The following is an 8,817-nucleotide window of genomic DNA, read 5'->3' on the forward strand; positions in this document are numbered from 1 at the left end:
CTCTCTTGCCCGAGCAGGGGTGGGGGCATGGCTAGATGCTGGTTCACCATGGCCCCCTACGGCAAAGGGAGTGGGGAGGGGGTTTATTCCCCGCTCCCTCCCCTCTCTCCGCTTCTCCCCCGGGGATCACAGCTGGGGTCTGCCTGGCTGGGGTGGAGCAGCCCCTGTCAGGCATTTCCCCCCACCCCATTCTAGTGGCAGTGGAAGGGGCAGGGGCATGGCCACACGCCGGCTGGCATGGCCCCCTGAGGAGAAGGGTTAGGAAGGGGATTTATTCCCCCCACCCCCCCTCGTCCCCTCAGGGAACCCCAGCCAGGGTCTGCCTGGCCAGATGTGAGCGTAGGAGGCTGTGGCTGGGGCTGGCTGCCCCCACTGCAGTCCCCAGGGTGAGAGAGGATGGAAGGTGGAATTAACCTGATCTCTGCCCCCTTCCCCTCAGGGGGCCATGCCGGCTCATGTCTGGCCATGCCCCTGCTGCTGCAGCAGTGAGGGGGAAGTGACCCTGCCACGGGCTGCTGTGCCCCGGTCAGGCAGACCCCAGCTCACATCCATGCCGATGAGACAGGGTAGAGAGGGGGGAAATAAACCCCCTCCCTCCCCCATTTGCTTGAGGCTGGCCATACCCCCTGCTGCTCCAGTGGGGGGGTGGGGAAGTGCCTGACAGGGGCAAATCTGCCCTGGCCAGCCAGACCCTGGCTGGGGCGCCGGGGGGAGAGAGGAGGGAGGGATGGAATAAATCCCCTCCCTGCTTCCTTTGCCTCAGAGCAGACCGGCAGCTGGCCGCACCCTGCCCCTGCTGCTGCAGCAGCGAGGTGGGGGGACCCTGACTCGGGCTGCTCTGTCCTGGCTAGGCAGACCCCAGTTTGGGTCCTGCCAGTGGGACAGGGGATGGAGGGGGAATTAACCCCCCATCTCTATTCACTTCACGCTGCTGCTCGGGCTAATCATGCCTTCTGTCACTCGAGGGATAAAGGTGGGGGTGGGAAATGCCTGGCAGGGGCTGCTTCCCTCTTTCCCCTCCAGGCACACCCCAGCTGGGGTCCCTGCAGGCCAGGGTGGGGGTTTAAAACCCTCCCCAATCATACTCATCCTGCTAGGGCCTGGCCACATCCCCCCCCCCCACACCAGTACAGCTTCCCTGCACCCCCTGGCTTCAAGCTTGAGCTATTGCAAGCATGTGCCTGCATTTCCAGAATCAAAAAGGACTGTTTGTTCACTTGTGTAACATCCTGGAGCCGGTCAAGTCATTGGGCCGCCCACTTTTCTCAGGGCTAACCGCCTGCCTACATCACCTGCCATGCCTTTGATGATACTAATTAGAAAATGTTAACCAGGTGGGAGGCTCCCCATTTACTTGCCCTGATGCCAAGGGCTTATATACCCAGCTCCAAACCTCCCCTTATATCATGTCCCATGCCTTGCAGATGGCATCCATGGCCTAACACCCAGCCTTAGCATACATGGCCTAACACCCAGCCTATAATCCAGTGTCCTCATACTAAGACCCATACTCCAGTGCTTCATGTTGGGACTCCCATTCCCATGCCCTCACACTGGGCTCACAATCCCTGTGTCTCCACACTGGGTTCACAGCCTCTCCCTTTCCTTGGGTTCCCTGTCTGGCTTGGGACCCTCTTGGTCCCCTTCACACACCCACCACTGGGGCCTCATCCGCTAGCCAACACTGGGCCTCAGGAGCTTCACACTCAGCTCCTTCGTGGGCTCAGGACCCCACCCACCTGGAGCCTCACACCCAGCTCGTTTATACAGCTCAGGACTTGCTGTGAGCCTGGGCTCTGCTTCAGGTCCCTTCACATGACCTGGGCCCTGTCTCAGGCCACACTGTGACCTTGGGCTCTTGATTTGTCTTCAGGGTATGCTCCTCTAGCCTTTCCCCTCCATGGGGTAACTCGCAAGCCAGCGAGGGCTGAGGCTTTCTGGCACCCCATACTCACCCTTCACTGGGGAAGCACAAGTGTGGCATTTCCTGGGGACTGCCCCACCACTGGCAGTCCCACCACACCATCCAGCCTAGCAGAGTATAATTTTAGGTCATGCCCCAGGACTAGGAGCTTCTACATTCCTCATAGCTCCTGCCCTGTACCTCTAAAATGGTATGTGAGCAGCAGCTCCTGCCAGGTCGTATCCTCCTCTTGGCTGGTAGCAGAAAACTGCTAGCTCCATGGCTTGGGGCCTGCTTTTATCACCAACAGCTGGGCCCTGTTCCCAATCAGGCAGTTAACCCCGCAGCTGTACTTAGCAAAATGAATGTCTGTACTTAGCAAAAAAGTCAGGTTAGTTCAAACTCAGCATTAAACCTTCTAAAAAATACTTGATATTTATTTAGGGCTTTATGTCAAGGGACCTCAAAATGTTCTAAGGCTGTGAGTAAATATTACACCCTGGATTTCTCAGTCGACTTTATATGGGTGATTCTTTTGTTTACTCTCCCAGTGTCCATAGGAGTGCTGGGCATCAAACATGAGCTGTAGGCAACCCTCTTGTTCTTGCAAAAGAAAAGAAAAATGACCAGTAGCAGCTGCTGAGAGGAAGGATCAGACAGGAATTAGAACAGAAAGTACAATACTCAGCAAACTCCTCTATCTGCATTTAATGTCAAGCCACCAAAGCAAGCACTGATGAATGTATGTAATGATGGAAACAGCCCTACTTAAATAAGTATTGTGTGACATAGGAAGTCTGATGCTTCTGTGGTAGAGATCAAATGTTACTTTCTCCATACTTGAATTCCAGTGAAATTCACAGCAGCCTAGTAATGTTAGTATTTATTCAGTGTATAGCCCTTCTTACTTTTACTTTAAGATTTTTAAAACATAACCTTTATGTTAGAAGAGAGGAAAAGAAAAGGTCCCTCTCAGTGGCTGAACTACATCTATCTCCTGGGTGTCCTTCTGCTACTCTTCCTTTATTTTATCTGATTACTCAAACTTGGGTGAGAGGCCAGCACTCAGTATCCTGAAAATAGTGGTGTAACCAGAACTATCAAGAAAAGAGGAAATTCACTGCGAAAATGACTGCTGTCACCGGAATTTACTTCTACATAGGATTTGAAATCTATTGTTTAACTCAAGTATTCAGCCGGTCTCCTTTTCTATCTATGTTCCTTGCTCTGCACTAAACAAATTTAAACTACAAAAAAATGTGAAACATGTGCCCAGCCTTCTTCCAAACCACAAATGCCAATGAAGGAACTGTTGGGTATTTCTGTCTGCTACTAATGGTGGCATTGCTCTTTTTCACCAGTGTGGCTTAAATGGGCCACTGCCTCAGTTTAAGCTCTCTCTGTCCAAAACTGCAGTGCTTAGTCAAGAGTAACCGTGCAGATTGTGCAAGTCTAGGGTTAAGGGGTTCCCCCCCCCGTGATATACAGGGTAAGAGAAATGCTGCTGTTTCCTCCCAAACAGAACACATGGCATAATACTCAGGTCCTGGCCCTTTCCTTCATGCCATGCTGCAACTGTGGTGGAACCTCAGTCTCCTGGCAAGGTCCTAAAAATTTCTCGGTAGCTTCTTCTGCCTGGCAGCCACTGGGGGCTGCCTTGAGGAAAAACTTGCTATAAGACTTGCCGAGGGAAGGAATTTCACAGGAGTGGGGCTGAGGGAGATGGGATGTAAATAAGAGTGGGGCTCGGGGGACAGATTGGGCTTCAAGGATAATGGACTGAGAGAAATGGGGTCTTGTGGGCAAAGGTCTCAGGGAGAAAAAGGAGGAGTAGGATCTTTCAAGCATGACTGAAATACTGCTTATCTTAGTGTTGGACCTGGCAGTGGCACACGTAGCACAGATGTAGCACTGGAGAGAGATGCATTGAAATAGAAGAATACTCACCACCCCTCCCCCCCCGATTTTCAGTGCATCTGAAAACACTTCTCATCACCATACACCAACCTGTCCCAGTAAGAGGGAGAGATGCCAACCCAGGACAAATTTTGCTAGACAATCTGCAAAATTTTTACTGACAACCAAACTGTTTTTGCTGACATAAGTTTAAAATAGGTTTTATGTAATGTAAATTGCATCAAATTAGACCTTTGCCAGGCTCAGGTTCACATTTCACATTTAGGGGTTTAACACCAACCGTAATAAAAAACATTTCATTGTCAGTAAAGTTTTCAAATTGTCAGTAAAAAAAACAAACCATTCTTGGGTTGGCAACCCTGCTTGGCTGCAGCAATGGTTTAACAGCACACTGTCCCCACACATTAGTACCCCTGACCATACCTTGCTCCCTGTGCTCCTGCTCAGATGCCAGGTGATGTGGCTCTGCTCTGCCTGCCTGACAGCTCTTCACATCCAGCTTTTTTTGGATGACAAAGCTTCAATCAAACTCACAGTTGTTTAGTTTTTTAAGGACAGCTCTGTTCTTTTATGGACTTTATAGGCAGGTGTTTTTAGCCCTTTTTTTTTTACAGATGGTCCATACATTTTACAGACAGCTGGCAACCTGGTGAATGGAGTGGGTATGGAACAGGCCTGAAACAGGAACAGGCCTCTGAGTCAGAGCAGGACTAACGGCCTGTAAAATATAATCATCCAGTCATCTTGAGAGCTGGAATGGTTTAACATTAGGAACCTTGTAAAGCACCTTTTCCAAAAAAAAGCAATACTCCTCACCCAAAAAGAGCCAATTTTTTTAAGAAGCCAAATAATGCAATCCCAGAGCTACAAGCAGATAATAAAAAAATCCTTTTAAGCAAATGAAGACGCTACGGCCTTGTAAGGAGTGAACCACTGTTTGAGAACCATTAGGTCTTTACGTAAATGTTGAGAAAAGACTGTCGCATTTGGAAACAGTGACTGCATTCCCAAGGACACTTCACCTTCTGCTGGTACCAGTCTCTGAGGAGTGTGTGAAATGACTTCTGATTTATATGCTTTTATGATTTTTAGGACACAGGCAATATAAGGAATATCTTGTGGGACATGTGTCACCTGCTGAAACAGCCTTTCATCTTTATGGAAAGAATGAAACAGCTTATCTGATATGCACTCCTCTCTGTAACGTGCCCGGGTGTTTCAGGCAATATAAAGTGTGTTCACCAGACTGGCACATGGGTCTAGATCCTCAAAGGTGTTTAGGCACTTAGCCCCCCAGTTAGGGCTCTAATTCTCACTGATTTCAAGGAGAGTTAGAGCCTCCCAAATACTTTTGATGATCTGGGCTCTGGTATTTTGCGTTGGCTCTGTAGGATTTAGCGCTGGTAAAAGAAGTTCATTGTAGCAATGCTAAATATGGAGAAGGAAGGAGCAAAACCCTAGATGTATCATGACCAGAATAAGCGCAAAACGCTTCACACTGCCCTGACAATGACCCTCAACCCTTTCCAGAAGAGTTCACCTGATTTGGACAAGATTGCTTATGCTCTATTGCTTCTTTACCAAGATTACCAACTGGAGTGGAGTTTTCTTGTGTTGTGTGCATCCGTACTTGGAGAAAAGGACCGAGACCACTGCTTAATTTCATGCAGGCCAGTGAACTGGCACCAGATGGTAATAAATTGAGGACATGGTTGACTTGATCGAGGACTGTACCACGCAACTTGAAGTTAAAGGTATACAACTGCCTGCATCGTCAGTGTAGACATACCCTTTAGATAATTTTTCACTGGGAAGAACTGCTCCCCCAGACAATATTTATAATTATTGCTGACCTTTCCCATGCCTCAGTGAATGCTGAGCAGGTTAAAAGATGACAGCAGTGCCATAGCAAGGGGGGGCAAGTGGGACACCTGCCACCAGCACCAAAGTGAAGGAGCACCAACAGGCACTGCCCAGCCAGGGTGAGGTGCAGGATGGAGCGGTGAGCAGCTCGTTTGGTGGGGGGCAGGGGTACGGGAATGGGGGCTCCCACCGCTGCGTGCACTCCCAGGCAAGTGTGAGGTGGGGGGGTGCTCCCCGGATCGGTGTGTGGGGCATGGGCGGGCTTTGCCCCGGGCGCCGAACTTCCATGCCACAGTACTGGATGACAGCTACCCAGTCCTAACTAGCCGCACCAGAAGTCCCTTCCGACTGAAATCTGATAGAGCTGATAATGGCCTTTGCTTCCACAAATGAAGATAATAAGGAAGTCGGGAAAGTATTGAGATGTATAGGAAACTGAATAGCGAGATTCATTTTACGTAGTTAAGTCACTGTAAATCTAATTCTCGTTCCAGAAATCTTATTAATGTTATCTTGTTACCTCATAATGCATATAGCCAATGTGCCAGGACTGGCAAAACATAATTAGCCCTTGCTAGAAAATTAGTCATATTTGTCATTCTTGCAAAAATTAACAGCATATACAGTTATGCTAATGACTTCATTTCTGTAGACTCCATTCGCTGGGTATGTCTTGTTCTTGGTGTATAATGGCTAGAGTAATCGTTTCTCTTCCCCACTAATGTGTTCAGAAGTGTATGTTTTGTTTGCTAGATGCCAAGACAATCCCCTGATTGTTTTCTCTCTCTCCTTCTGAAGCTGCTAACTAGCCCGTAGGTGATTTTTACTGAATATATTTTGCTGATTCTGGTTTCCTCTTTCCTTCTCCTTTTTTATCTCTGGGGTGGGTGATGTGATAAAATCTGGCACTCTTTTTAGCGGGGGGGGGGAAGCATTCTTCATCTGCTGCTGTTTTACATGTCCCTTCTGTCTATTTAGTAGCCTTTACTTGTGCTGTTCACTGTTGTAGCTGGCCTGTAAAATGCTGTAAGAGGTAGAGTGTCTGCCCAAGTCTTTAACTGAAGGAGGGTTTTTTAAACTCCCTATAGAGGGTGAACAACAGTTTCCAGCAGCCTAGTTTTCAATATTTCCAACGATGCCGTTTTATGTGTGCTCCAAAGCATAAGCAACATTGCCCTGTCAGTAAAGTCCTTTCTAATTCTTTTTCATCTTCCCCAAGGGAGTCCTCAGTGGCCCCTTGGAAGTCTTAGCAACCCTTTAATTCCTCCCACTTTGGTCCTCGCTCCTGCTTGTGGCCTGCTGTTGTACCAGCTCTCGGGGCTGAGAAAGATGCTGTTCCTTAATCAAGCAGAGCAGTGGCAGTTGAATGACATGAAGCATTACCTACCTGCAGGGGCTAAGTGCGCATGCTGTTTCTGCAGTGTTATCAAAAAATGCTCCCATGAATTTGTTCAAAATCTGCCTTTAACCAACCCTGGGGAAAAAAAATGGCCCAAAAATGATACTATGAAAAAGTTTCTATAAAAATGATACAATTACCAGCTGAGACAGAATTCAGACAGATTTTTGAGGACATTGTACCGTGCAATTTTGCAGTACAGTGGGACAGAATAAAAGCCTGACTGCTCTTCTTCTCATAGTCATTTTGAGGAATCTATCTCCAAATGTGGATAGAAAACTGGCAAAGAAAAGAGATGAAAGGAACAGGTGCATGTGAGCAATGTTTGGAATGTGTGCTACATTTGTCATAATAGAGTTGCCAAGAGCCAGAGCCAGGTACTATCCCTTGTACAAAGTGTGACAGCATAGAGCGGTGACAGATCCTGTTACGATGGCTTATAATGGTGTAGCATGGTAAAATGGTGTAGCCAATTGGTAGAATGGTGCAGTGTGTTCAGACCCACAAACTAGAGCAGAGAGAATAAGTATTATCATTTTTAAATGTGGCAAGGTATTTGTCAGAGCAAACATGGTAATCCCAATCTCTATTTCTCAATGCATTTGTAGAGCACCCATTACTACGATCTCTTGGTGCCGTTGAAGACAGCCGATTCACTGTCGGTGCTGAGAAAAATGGGAAGTCCACAAGCTTCCAAGTAATGTGACTGCTTCTTAAAAGTGTCAGGGATTAAGGATACCAGCCAACACACTGCTCTGTCTGTAATGCTGCTGTGCCACAGGGCCAACATCCATGTTGGGTGCAGGGGCTAATACTTACCAGCCCAGATTCAGGAACGTAAGGTGTGGATGTATAGCACATGGCAAAGCCCATCAGTCAGGCACTTTGCGAAAAAAATCCCATTTGAATAATTGTCTGTGAAACATGTCCCAAATTCTGTTCTTTTTTTCCCTTTCTATTGTGTGTGGAAGGAGGAGGGGAGAGGCTTCTCCAGGTCAGCATGACACTAGCATGTTCAAATAGAGTTTCTGGAAGCATTTCTTGCCCCAAAATCCAAGCGTCTTAATGGTTTGTGACGTATCTGTGATGAATTTTCTGCTTGATCTTACAACAAACAAAACAGCTGAGAGTCACAAAGGCAACAGCGCTGCAAGTATAGACACCAAAGGCTTTTAATCATCACATTTACTGCAACTAATACCCCAAGTGCATTCCAAGATGGTAAGGTATAGTGGGGAGCAGCTTTATTCTTACTTTGATTAAGTCTATTCCTTCCCCTTTGACTGAACCAAACAATTCATCTTGTTAATTCCTGCTACAAGAATTAGGATTTGTATCACAGATTGCCTAGAACAGGCCTGAGCCTATACTAATGTTAGTAAAAATGACTAAATAATAGAAGTTTCATTGTGGTTCTTGTTTTTTATCGTATAGGTGCTTGGGCTTTATCTAATTCAGAATATCGGCCTACTGTATTGATTAAAAGGAAATTCCCTATAGCCAGTATGCAATTATCAAACACATGCCCAAAAGAATCCCATTAATCAGGATGATCTGTGGAAGATGTATTATTTGTAATACAAATGCTTTTGATCAGGAGCTTTTGATCAAGACAAATGGAGGACTGAATTAACTGAAGATTGAACTGAGTGGAAAATGCTCTACTTGGATCATTTCAGGGGTCAAAGCTGAACATTTCTTTCAAGCGACAAAAATTGATCCACTCATTTATAAT

Source organism: Crocodylus siamensis, chromosome 12 (genome assembly GCF_052110815.1).
Source record: "Crocodylus siamensis isolate JL-2025a chromosome 12, ASM5211081v1, whole genome shotgun sequence".
Lineage (NCBI taxonomy): Eukaryota > Metazoa > Chordata > Crocodylia > Crocodylidae > Crocodylus > Crocodylus siamensis.